At 42.0% G+C, this 13834-nt stretch overlaps 1 pseudogene; it reads right to left on the reverse strand.

Moving 5' to 3' along the window:
• Positions 1-10669: 10669 nt before the first annotated feature.
• Positions 10670-13300, reverse strand: LOC105551296 (annotated as a pseudogene).
• Positions 13301-13834: the final 534 nt, after the last annotated feature.

The following is a 13834-nucleotide window of genomic DNA, read 5'->3' on the forward strand; positions in this document are numbered from 1 at the left end:
TATGCTCTCATAATATATCCTTCTGTGTGAAATACAAATTTCTCCCAAGACAAGAAGTTGTTACACTCATTTATTGGCAAGTACAAGAGGCAATCATCCCACAAAGTCTAGGAAAGGGGATATGTCTTTTGGATTGCAACCCCTCAAATGGACTCCTCAATTGGTTTGGGGTACTCTTCCTGCTGCCCCATTCATGGGGACATCTGGTTTTAGACCCAGCACCTCCTAATTTGATTTCCATTTGCTGTTGAGCTTGGAACTCCTATTCTGGAATTGCCAGAATATCCTGAATTCTTCACAAAAGTCTTCCTGAGGGGGAAGCATTAATAGAGCTTCTTACAGAACCATGAGTCCTCCTCTCCCTAAGGTCTCGATACAAGAGAGTCTTGTTGACTGTCAGCCAGCATCACACTGGTTACCTCCTGGAGCCTGTGCGGGAAAGAGTATCTCAATGCGCTGAGAGAGTTTTTGGGTTGAAACAGGTTTCCATGCTAATTAACACCAATTGAGAACACAGGCAAAACTTCTTTTCTTCCAAATTTGAAACCCACATTAGCTAATTAATTCTAATTAGAGGCGAACAGTTCCATGTGGCACAGTGAGCATGTAATAGGCAGACGTTTTTGTGTGTGTCTTGACAAATTAACGAAGATGGGTTGGGGGAATTCTTTACAGGCCCATGGGTCAGCTAGGTGCTAGAACATACCTTTTCTTGGGAAAGGGTTTTGGTTTTTGGGAAGCTTGCATGGTGCCCCCAGAGGAAGCCCATCCATTGGTCATAATGCCTTTATGTGTTCCAGAAACACATAGTGAGCACCTGTATTGGCTAAGAATTGGTCTATATGCTGAAGGAGACACTATTTTCACTAAGTGGAATCCCCAAGTCTAGTTGGGAGGCAAAAATAAACCAAGGGAATCCAGTGGCATCCTAACCAAAGCAGTAAGATAAGAAAAATACAAAAGGAGATACAAATATTAGAAAGGAAGATCAAAAATGCCACGATTTGTGTGTTTCCATTTATATGACATCTTGGGAAAGGCAAAATTATAGTAATGGAGGATAGATCAGGGCTTACCAGGGTTTGGGGATGGGAAGAGGCATTGATTAAAAAAGGGTAGTACAAAGGAATTGTTTGGAATTGTTCTGCATCCTTATTGTGGTGGTGGTTATACAAATCTGTGTGTGTGTTGAAACTCGTAGAACCATATGCCAATTTTCCTGCATGTTATTTTTAAAAATGAGAGAAGAAAAAATGGATTACAGCTATATGTGTGTACCAACATCTATGTATCTCAGTGTTGAATAAAAACCCACAAATTTATTTTACATTGTTTGAATTTTCAGACAATTTTGAAAAACATGCCTTTAAGAAGTAATCCTTAGCTCAGTTTGTATACATATGTATTTTTATAACATGAAGATCTTTTGCATTAATGCATAAACTAGTTGAAATAAATAAGGAAAGAATTATAAACTTTAACTCATATAAAAATAAACAAATTAACATAAAAGTGTTAGATTTGGGTTCATAGGAGATATGGAGAGAATCCTCATGGCATTTGAGACTCTAATTCTACTTTTTCCTGAACCTTTGGGTTTAGTGAGGTGCCTCAATATCCTCATGATAAATTTGCCATACTTGTTTAGCCTAAAAAATACCGTGATTTAAAAGTGACGTGTCTGTCTGTATGGAAAATTCAAGAGACTCAGCTAAAAGTGGTTTATGCTAATCAGAGTGTTCAGTAAGGTAATGGGATATAAGATGAGCATGAAGAAAAATAGCGTTTCTATTGATTAGAAATATGTAATTGGAAAATATATAAAAGGATCCCATTTATAATAGCAGCAATAATAACAATATAAAACTCTTGATAATTAACTAGAAATAGTCCAGATTTATATGACAGTGAATACAATACTTTACTGAAAGTCATGAAGAATGGCTGGAATCAATGAAAAGACATATCATGATCCTGGATTGGAAGAGTCAACCGAAAGCGTAAAGATGTCAGTCCTTCCCAAATGTATGAGTAAGCTCAAAGCAATCTCAGTGAAAATTTGCATGAGCAAAAGCATAGGGGACGTGAAAACTAATGCCTAGGTGGACTGACTGAAGCATTGGTGGTGAGAGTGTGAGGTGTTCTCCTGGGATGAGATTACAAAGAGCCTAGGCTGCTAGACTGAGGACCAGGCCCTTCATCTGATGGCCAGTAAGAAGCTCTCGAAGATTTCAGTTCAGGATCCAATAAGATCAGAACTCTGTGTGAGAAATAGATCTTGGCTGATGTGTAGGATTGAAGGAAAGGGTGAGACCCAAGGCAGCGACAAATATTAGAAAAGGAAGATCCAAAATGCCACGATTTGTATGTTTCCATTTATATGACATCTTGGGAAAGGCAAAATTATAGTAATGGAGGACAGATCAGGGCTTGCCAGGGTTTGGGGATGGGAAGAGGCATTGATTAAAACAGGGTAGTACAAAGGAATTGTTTGGAATTGTTCTGCATCCTTATTGTGGTGGTGGTTATACAAATCTGTGTATGTGTTGAAACTCATACACAGATTTGGGAGGCTGCTAACTGGAATGGTCTGAAATGACTGCCATGCTGCCTGATCTAAAGGAGTTTCCCAGTGAATGTTAGCATTCTCCCCTCCCCTACCCCCCACTCCCCTGCTCTTCCTTTCTCTCCCCTTCTCTCCTCCTCTGAAGCAAAAACCTAGTGGAGAAATGAACTAGCAGAGTTGCCCCGAGAGGGGGTGAGATATCTTCTGCCAATCTGGGGTCATTGGGGAGGGTTATCTTAAGGAAGATACCAAGGTTTGGAATCTGGAAGCCTGGGTGGACAGTGATGATGATAAATGCTACTTTGTTATTTATTTATTGATGTATTTATTCATTTATTTATGACAGAGTCTCACTCTGTCACCCAGGTTGGAGTGCAATGGCGTAATCTCGGCTCACTGCAACCTCTGCCTTTTGGGTTCAAGCGATTCTCCTGCCTCAGCCTCCCCAGTAGCTGGGATTACAGGCATATGCCACCGCACCAATCTAGTTTTTTTTTATTTTTAGTAGAGATGGGGTTTCGCCATGTTGGTCAGGCTGGTTTCGAACTTCTGATCTCAAGTGATCCAGTTGCTGCAGCCTCCCAAAGTGCTGGGATTGCAGGCGTAAGCCACCGCGCCCAGCCTAAATGCTACTTTTTATTGAGCATCCACTATCTGTAAGACAGGAACGAGCACTATCCCATTTTAAATTTTTAAAAATTTTTAAAATTTTATGTATTTATTTATTTAAGAGGAAACAAAGAGGTTAAGTGTTCAGAAAGCTGAGGCAGGACCTAACCTGGTCACTGGTCATATCACTGACATCTCTGCGCCTGGCACAGAGATTTCAGCAAATGTTTGCTGTTCACCAGATGTTGCTTCTCTGGGAATTTCCTTGCTGTGGGTTTGGCTGATGCCTTATCTTTATCAGTAAATCCCCTTTCATTTCATAAATAAGTCACTATTTCACAAGGTGGGGAAGAGAAGTGTTGAGCAGGAAGGGTGTGGAGGTAGGAGCAGAAAAGAAGGGGCTGAGTAATGGAACTCGAGGTGTTTCTATAAATTAGGAACCACCCAGCTTGCCACTGACCCGACCCAGGCATCTTTATCAATTTGCTCCTCCACGCCCTGCCAGCCTAGCACAATAAAGCTTCCCGTCCATTTCAGGCTTAATCACACAGAACGTAAATCTCTCAGCAGAGAGGCAGCTGCGAGGGATGGGGCACGATCCGCGGGGCTGTTCATTTTCATCTTCTGGCACGTAATGAAATCAAGAATGCACGTCTGCTCACCAGGGCTGCTTTGCTCCAAATTGTTAAGTAGGCATCCCTGCTTTAGCCTCATTAGACTTCCGAGGCCGCTGATGAAGGAGGATGGAAACCAGCATTTATTGAATGATTCTGGTGTGCTAGATACTTTCTACGTGATTCACTCCTCTAAGAATCCCCGTGACATGGGCACTATTATCCTCATTTTACAGCTAAGGAAACTGAGCATTTATTGAGGTCGGTGGCCCAAGATCACGGATGGACAAAATGAGTAGGGGACCATGAAGTGACATATCTGTGCAATTTCAAATCCTATACGCCAAGCCTTTTTTTTTTTTTTTTTTTTTTTTGCAGTAATTAGATATAAAATAACTTTTATATAATTTTGGGGGTATTTCTGGGAGAAGTTTGAGGGAACTGAAGTTTATTCCTTTTCGTAATTCATTTCAGTTGTGCCAATTTAATTAACATTCACTGAAGGTCTATTCCACATTCACCATGGCTCTGATTTTTAAGCATAACTTGTGTGTCCACCATTCATGCTAAATAGAGATAGTAGTCTTGTCCTCTGCTTCTGCTCCATTTCCTTCTTCTTAGTTTTTAGATATCCTGGTTTGTGTTCTAGTTCATAATATCTGCCCTAACTTCTTCATTCTTATTTTGGATACTACATTTAGTTCCTCTTCTACCCCTTGTCCTGCCTCATCCAATTCTTATTTTGCCCCTTGTACTATTCAGGGACACCTGCGGCTCCAGGTCAGAGATGCACCTGCTAGTCCTGCCTCTATAGGACCAAACCCATCAGTTTAGCTCCTAGCTTGTCCCTCAGGTGAGAATTGAGCACACTGTACTGTGGACATAAAGACAAGTAAGTTGTCATTCTTGCCCTGGATGAACATGGAACCTAACTGGGAGGTAAATACACACCTGAATAATTAAAAAATAACCTATAATTAAACAAATGCTAAAGTACACACAGAAATTTTAGGAAGTTGGTAGGTAGGCGGGTAAACAATAATGTTCCTTAAGTCATAATAAATTTCAAAATATCTGTTAACATCTATTTCCTATATTCCCATTAATATGTGAATTCTTAGTTCCTGACTATTGATTCAGTTGAAATAGTAATATCAATTTGATATTTTTATTTACTGTTTATTCAGTCTGGGTCAACCTCATAGAATGCTGAATCAGGAGGCAATTCCACAGTAATCTGCTTGAGCACAAGAATTTGAATATGATATGTTGTAGGGATAGCAGGATACCAATATGGGGAGTGGGTTTTGGTAGCCCCCCATACCCTTAATTGAATAAAAGGCTAGGCTGGAAAATTATGAATGTGGAATGGATGGTTTGAGAACTCCAGACCTGGGGCAGGTGAACACTGACTTCTTAGGAGGGAGGAGTTTAGATGGGATAACATTTTGACATCCCCTTTGGACAGGGACCCTATGGATTAAGTGGAAAGCTAGAGAGGGAGAGGAAGTGGTTGTTCAAATAACAGGCGGGAATTCCAGATTCAATTGGCATCTGGCTATGGCACTTGGGTTCCATTTTCTCCCTACCTGTGGCACTTCTCATGAAAACACAGAAACCACTGCTACTTTTTGGTAACATGGATTCTGGGCCTTAGGTGGAATTTTTACTTAGTAAAGCAAGGATGACACTCTTGGGCAAAAGAACAGGAGATACATGATAGGGGATTTTCAGTTATTACTCCTATCTACTTCCTGCCTTAAAGGCAGTGTCTCCGCTGAACAAAAGGAGAGAAACCCACACTTACTACACAGAAGCTGTTTCTGAGGCTATTTAACCTCCAGCACTCCCTATTATCACTTCTATTGATTTACCATTTGTGGGACTAATTTTAACTTTCCAGAAATTAAAAAAGAAGGAAGGGATCGTGGCAGATGAAAACAGGATATGGATCTTTGTATATGTGTATGTGTCTGTTTGTGCTGCTAAAACAAAATGTCATAGACTAGATAATTTATAAGGAAAATAAATGGATTTTTTCATGGTTCTGAGGATCAGGAAGTCTAATATGAAGGCACTAACACCTGGTGTCTGGTGAGGACTGCTCTCTGCTTCCAGGACGGCTCCTCCTTGCTGCATCTTCCAGAGGGGATGGACACTGTGTCCTCACGTGGCAGAAAAGTGGAAGAGAAAACACCAACTCCCTCAAGCCCTTTTAAAAGGCCCTAATCTCATGCATGAAAGCTTTGCTTTCTTTTTTTTTTTTAATTAATTTATTATTATTATACTTTAAGTTGTAGGGTACATGTGCATAATGTGCAGGTTTGTTACATATGTATACTTGTGCCATGTTGGTGTGCTACACCCATCAACTCGTCATTTACATCAGGTATAACTCCCAATGCAATCCCTCCCCCCGCCCCCCTCCCCATGATGAAAGCTTTGCTTTCATGACTTAATCACCTTTTAAAGGCCCCACCTGTTAACACTATCATTTGGGTCTTTAAGTTTCAACATATGAATTTTGGGGTGCACATTCAGACCATACCAATACAAGACCATGAAATCAACAAAATTGACTATGAAATCTATGAAAGAGTAGAGCTAGAGAGACCTGTAAGATAGTTATATGCTGATGAATGTAAATGTCCATGCATTGCTTTTCCCAAAGCAGAGACGGCTGTATACAATTATCCCAGAATAAATTTCCCTCCACATGTTCCGAAGTCAGCCCATTCTGGTCTAGAATATACATGAGAAAAAGACTGTACCACTAGGAATCTGGAATCTGTGCATATTAATCAGCCCTCAGCTTAAGGTCTAGATGTGGATTCTAATTATAATCATGTGGTTAATAACAAGGACCAAAGAAGATCCATCCAAACTATGTACTGGCAACATGCTTGACCAGCTTTCTCCTTTATTAAGCATGAAAAATGGGAAAAACAAAACAAGAGACCTTGAAGATTTTTCTGAGACTTAAAAAGAATACTAGATTCAGAGGAAAAATGTCTTGAAAAAATGTAAAATAGTTAATAAAGGCATATACTAGGATGCGTCTTTTTGCGTTCTCAGTAAATTTGAACTCTGAGATACAAGAAACGACAGATGACATAGTAAGATTAAAAGAGTTGCTAAGATGCAAGCAGAGATTGAGATAAATATTGTAAATACATATAAAATCCACTAGCTTAATAAAACTTGTTTTGGGATTAGAAGCAGTAAAGAAAATAAATAATATTGCTGGAAATGGAATTGGTGTTAAGGAAGATAAAGGTAAGAAGATCTCCCGGAATGTAGAGGAAAAGCCCAGGGAAGTAAGGCAGTTATCAATGGGGAGGATATATAGTGGACAGAGAATGGAAGTTCTGGCTATGGGGACAAAAGATGGAAGCAGCGTCACTGAGCCCAGGGACAGGGATCACCAAGTAGAAACTGGAACAAGAGGGAGCCTTGTTCAGCCCAAGTTGGAGTCACAGAAGAGATGAAGTCAAGGCAAGGAAGAGAGGGAAATACCCTTCTTGCTTTCCACACTGCAATCTTCTGCCAGTCTCTATCGCTGACCAAACCTATCCTGAAGGGAGCAGATGAGGGAACCTGGAAAATGCAGCCTGTATGGGTCAGCCCTACTGTGATACCAAATAAGCAAAGGAAAGGCCAGGGATGGGCATGAGGGCAAAAAAGAGCAGGTGAAGGACTGCTCTATACAACTTAGAAGACACCTTTTACAACAAAAAGCTGCCTGAGTCAAAAGTTGATTTGACTGATATAAATTAAATATATCAGTTAAATATGTGAAGGCTCAACATGACAGTAAATGGATTAAATTCCTGCATTAAAAGAATATCTGTCTTAGATTTGGTTTAGAATGCACCAAAGCTAATTATAGCTATTTGTCAAAGCTTCACCTAAAAGAGGGAGCGAAAAAAGGTAAAACTAAAAACTGAGACTAGGAATGACAATATTAACATCAGTAAAAAAAGTATAGTATAAGGTAAATACAATTATTAAGATAGAAGTCATTTTATGCCAAAGATAAAATTCACATGAATGCTATGATGCTAATTTCCATTCATCTCAGTGATTCTCAACTAAGTTGGTAAAAGATGCCCCAAAGATCATATCAGAGTCTGAGAAGTCATTTTGTAAAAAACTCACATACACACATATTCTGATATTCAGAGGGAGGGGGTGAGTAATCCCATTTCCACTGACACAGAATTACTATTGATGGGCATATATTGCAACCTTCAGATGTTGAGGCAACAAACCAACCAACCAACCAATAAAACCCTAAAAAAACCCAAAACAAAACAAAAAACCAAGAAACCATCATGTAGCCTTTGGTTAAAAAAATATGGATGATTAGTAATATTGACTTTGATTTAATAGATTTGGATTAAATTTTGGGTTCTGAAAATGGCCAGAAAATTTTCATCATTTTTGTGCAATAAAACATGGAACATTTATCACAATTAACCTATACTAGTTTATAAAGAAAATTGATGATCAGGATGTTAGAAATGGTTCTGGATAAATTCTCTGATAAGAATGAAATAAAATTAAAATTATTATAATTTTAGAAAGTGTCAGTGAAAAATTCCAAACATCAGTTGGCTGTTAATATGTGGCTTTATTTCCGGATTCTCTATCCTGTCCCATTGGTTTATGTGTCCAGTTTTATATCAACACCATGTTGTTTTGGTTATCAGAATTATGTTTTTGAATGCTATTGGATTTGGTTGGCTAATGTTTTGTTGAGGATTTTTGCATCTCTGTGCATTAGGGATACTGGCCTGTAGTTTTCTCTTTTACATGTGTGTCCTTATCTGGTTTTACTATGAGGGTAATACTGGCCTTGTAAAATGAATCAGGGAGAATTCCCTCCTCTTAGATTTTTGGGAATAATTTCAGAAGGATTGGTATTAGCTTATCTTTTTAAGTTTTGTAGAATTCAGCTGTGAATGCATCTGGTCCTGAGCTTTTCTCTGTTGGGAGAGTTTTTATTACTGATTCAAACTCACTACTCATTTTTGGCCAATTTAAGTTTTCTATTTCTTCCTGATTCAATCTTGGTTGGTTGTGTGTTTCCAGGAATTTATCAATTTCTTTTAGGTTTTTCAGTTTGTTAGCATATAGTTGTTCATAATAGTCTTTTGTTTTTCTGTAGCATCAGTTGTAATGTCTCCTTTTTCATTTCTGATTGTGTTGACTTAAGTCTTCCCTTTTCTTGTTTAGTCTAGCTAGTGGTTTATTGACTTTATCTTTTCAAAGAATTGACTTTTTTCTTTTATTGACTTTTGTATTTTTTTAGTCTCTATTTCATTTACTTCATTCTAATCTTTACTATTTTTCTGCTAATTTGGGGTTTTGTTGTTTTTTCCTTTTTTAGATTCTCTAGGTACATTGTTAGATTGTTAATTTATAATATTTCCACATTTTGATGTAGGCATTTATTGATATAAACTTCCCTCTTAGCACTGCTTTTGCTATATCCCACAGGTTTTGGTATGTTGTATTCCCATTTTGTTTCAAGAAACTTTTTGATGTTCATCTTCTTTGTTGATGTAATAGTCATTCAGGAACAATTTTTAAATGTATTCATATAGTTTCCAGAGTTCCTCCTGGCATTGATTTCTTGTTTTATTCTACCGCGGTCTAAGAAGATACTTAATATAATTTAGATTTTTTAAAAGAATTTGTTGAGACTTACTTTGTAGCTTAACATATGGTCTATCCTGCTGAATATTCTATGTGCTGATGAAAAAATACATATTCTGTAGGTGTATACAATGATCTGTAAATGTTGTGGTCCATTTGGTCTAAAGTCTAGTTTAAATCTAATGTTCTTTGTTGATTTTATGTCTAGATGATCTGTTCAGTGCTGAGAGTGGAATGTTAAAGTTCCCCACCACTACTGCATTGCATCTCTCTCTCTTTTTGGACCTAGTAATATTTGCTTTACGAATCTGGATGCTCTAGTATTAAGTGCATATATATTTAAAATTGTTATATCCTCTTGCTGGGTTGATCTTTTTATGTAATGTTCTTTGTGTGTGTGTGTGTGTGTGTGTGTGTATGTGTGTTTTTACTGTTTTTGAGTTAAAGTTTGTTTTATGTGATAGAAGTACAACTATCCTGCTCATTTTTGGTTTCCATCTGCATATAATATCTTTTTCCATCTTTTTACTTCCAGTCTATGTTTCTTTACTAGTAATTTGAGTTTCTTGTAGGAAGCAAATAGTTCATGTTTTTAAAAGACTCTATTCAGCTATTCTCTTCTTTTATTTTTTTCATTTTATAAGCACTTGGTTTTATTGCGCAGAAGCAGTTGAAATTGGACTCCAGTGGAAAGTGTGCACTGGCATAATTCAGTGGCCAGTGCCCAGCCCCACCTAGACAGCTCTTCCAGAATAGAGAGCTCTGGGCAAGGGCTTGACCACTCCTTTGGAAAACAGAAGGCATGTGGAAATAATTAAGACGTGTCAAGCATAATGTGTCTGTAACTGCTCATTCATTATTGTGGTCATCTGTCAGTTGTACGTAGAGGCAATAAATGCACTTATTTGGAAAGGAGGGGGGCAGTTTTTATAGTCAAGTGTTTACGTGTGACATTCAGCATGTATCACATTCAGCTACATAAGCTTTCATAACACAATCGTCCATCACCTGGGGAGGGTGTTGGGGCAGGGGGCTGGAGTTCCCAATCTTGCTAACATATTGATAACAGAAATTCCTGTTTGAAGAAGGAGGCCCCCTCATCTAAGCAGTTTCTTTTTACATAAACAAAGAAAAAGTGAAAATTGCATTACTCCGATCCTTGAGCTCTGGGCCCCTTCTGAGTTTCTTTGGCTGCTCTGGACGTTCCTTTCTCCCTGCCTTACTTCCCCTTGGCGGCCTTGTCTTCTGTGGCTTTCTCTGGAGGCCTGCTGTCTTTGGTCTGTGCTGGAGGATTTTTCAGCCTTTTCCACTTTAGGTTTGCTTGGGTCCCTTGAGAGGGTCTTGTCATCCTCCTTGGTTTTGGCCTCTGTCTTGGGTTTCTCCTCAGGCTTCTTGGCCTCAGTGGCCTTCTCCTCCTAGGTGTCTTTTTTCTCTGGTGCTGCTGCCGCCTCCTCCTTCTCTGCTGGTTTGGTGGGTCCCTTGGCTTTGGCATCATCTGGTTCCTTCTTGGCCACCTGTCTTCTCTTTGGGTTTAGCATCTTCCTTCACCTCCACATTGGCAGGAGCCTCCTTCTCTGGGGTGGCTGCTTTTTTCTTATCTTCAGCCTTTTTCTTATCTTCAGCCTCTTCCTTCTTGGCTTCAACTTTGGATCCTTTGGGCTTTTCAGTGGCAAGTTCCTTCTTCTCCACCTTGGGCTTTGGGGCCTCCTTCTTGGGTGCCTCCTCTTTCTTGCTGTCCTCCTCCTTCTCCGTTTTTGGCATGGCGGGAGCTTTCTCTTCCTCTGCCTTCTTTGGGGGATATTTGCCTTTCACCTCTTGGGGCTTCTTTTCCTCCTTCACTGGGGACTTCACCTCTTCTTTCTTTGGGATCTCCTTCTCAGGGATCTTGGCATCCTCCTTCAGGGGCAACTTCATCTTCTCTGGGGACCTGACCTCCTCGACAGAGCTTTTGGCGTTTTTGGGGGATTTGTCTGCCAGGGGATCTTGCTTCCTCCTTTGCAGGACTCTTGGCTTCTAGAGACTTCAGTCAAGAGTCTTGGCCTTCTCTGGGGATTTTGCTTCCGCCTTCACTAGAGACTTGGCCTTCCCTGGAGACTTGACTTCAGCTGGAGATTTTGCCTCTTCCTTCTCAGGGGACTCCGCTTCCTCCTTTACTGGGGACTTGGCCTTTTCAGGGGACTTGACTTCAGCTGCAGACTTTGCTTCTTCTTTCACTGGGGACTTGGCCTCAGCTGGTGATCTTGCCTCTTCCTTTGCTGGGGACTTGACCTCGGCTGGGGATTTTGCTTCCTCCTCCTCTGGGGACTTGGCCTCAGCCGGTGACTTTGCCTCTTCCTTCACTGGGGACTTGGCTTCCTTCTCTGGGGTTGTGGTGTCTTCAGCTGGGAGAGACTTTGCTTCTTCTCCTCCCTCTTCCGCCCCCTCCTCTTCACCCTCTTCTTTCTCCTTGCCCTCCTCCTCTCCGGTCTCTTTCTCCTCTTCTTCAGTCACTTCTTCAGTCACTTGGGTCTCCTCCGTCTGTTCCTCCACAATCACAGTGTCTTTCTTCGACTTCTCTACCACTTTGATCTTCTCTTCACTTTTGACCTTTATGTGAGTGGACACGGAGGGAATTTTAGGGAGTCCTTCTGGAAGCGAGAAAGGAATTGGGCCAAAGCCAGTCCGACACTCTTCGCCTTCCAGGAGTTTTCTGTAAGCGGCTATCTCTGTATCCAAAGCCATCATGACATTGAGTAGGTCCTGGTATTCTCCTAGCTGGGCTGTCACTTCCCACTTGGTGTTCCTCAGCTCGGCGTCCAGTTGCTGAATGGTTTCCTGGTAGGAGGCAATGTTGGCCTGATGACGGTCCTGCAGCTCAGTGCGCTGCCTCTCCAGTGAGTCCTTGGTGCTTTTCAGTGCTTCCAGCTCTGTGGTACTGGCCTGCAGCTGACACAGGTACTCAGTTATCTCCTCCTGCGCTGACCGCATGGCTTCTGTGTTCACCGTCGCTGCCTCTGACAGGCAGTCCAGTCTCACTCGGAACCACTCCTCAGACTACAGCACGCTCGGCACCTTTTGGCCTTCAACCTGCACGCCACGCCCATCTCACACAGCTCCGATGTCACGTCGCACTTGAGGGCGTTGCGCGCCTCAGCCTGCCCCTGCGCGGCGCTGCAGCCCTGGATCTGGCAGAGCAGCTCGCCCACCTCCTCCAGGTGGTAGTGGCGGAGCAGGTAGCCGCACTCCTCCTGCAGCGCCTGTGCCGCCTTCTGCAGTTCCACGCGCACCGTCTTAGCCTCCAGCGCGTGAGGGCGCGGGCCGCCGCCTCGGCCTCGTGGCGTTGCCAGACCTCGTTGTCTAGGCGCTGGCACACGTGCGAGATGTCCTCGAGCAGGTGCTCCCGCTCCAGGCGCAACACCGCACCGCACCGCACCGCGCGTCTTGTGGACCTCGCGCTCGTGGAACTCGCCCATGGCGGCGCGGCCCACCTCCTGCTGCTGCAGGGACGCCGCGTCGTCCTCCAGGCTGCGGTCGTGTGCCTGCAGCTGCCGCTCCTTGTGGATGTAGCCTGCGAAGCAGTCCTTCAGCACCTGCAGCTGCTCCTCCTCACTGCTCGCTGCGGCCGCCACCACCACGCATCCCTCTGGCCGGTTGCTCAGCGTGCCCGGCGAGTCGATGCTCGAGGAAGCGGCTGGGCGAGGCAGACATGGAGCTCACGGACGTCCGCGGCCACGAGTGGAAGCCGACCGGGCCGAGCGCATCCCGTCCCGCCTGCGCCGCGCTTTTGGGCTAGCACGTAGTGGAGGCTGCCACCACCGTGCAGCGGCGGGAACGAGGCGCCCAGCAACGCGTCCGCTCTGCGGAAGCTCATTGTGGCTGGAGCAGGTGCGCGAGGCCAGGACGGGGAGGGAGGCACTGCCTCTCTTTTAAGTGGAGAATTTAATCTGTTTACATTCAAAGTTATTGATATGTCAGGCTTTGTTCCTGTCATATTGTTAATTGCTTTCTGGTTGGTTTATATATTGTTCGTTCTTTTCTTTTTCTTTTATTGTTTGATGGGTTTCTGTAGTGGTACCATTGAGTTTTTTCTTTCTCCACTGTGTAATAGCTTTTCCAGTGAATTTTATACTTTCATGTATTTTCATGATGGTAAATGTTGTTTTTTCATTTCCATTTTTAGGACTCTCTTTAGCATTTCTTGTAGGACCAGTCTAGTGCTAATGAATTCCCTCAGCATTTGGTTGTCTGAGAAAAACTTTATTTCTCCTTCATTTATAGAGGATAATTTTGCCGAATGTAATATTCTTGTTTGACAGGTTTTTTTTTTTCTTTTAGCACTTTGCATATATCATCCTATTATCTTCTGATCTGTACGATTTCTGCTGAGAAATCTGCTGTTAGTGCG

The sequence above is a fragment of the Mandrillus leucophaeus genome, unplaced genomic scaffold (assembly GCF_000951045.1).
Source record: "Mandrillus leucophaeus isolate KB7577 unplaced genomic scaffold, Mleu.le_1.0 Scaffold516, whole genome shotgun sequence".
NCBI classification, from domain to species: Eukaryota; Metazoa; Chordata; class Mammalia; order Primates; family Cercopithecidae; genus Mandrillus; species Mandrillus leucophaeus.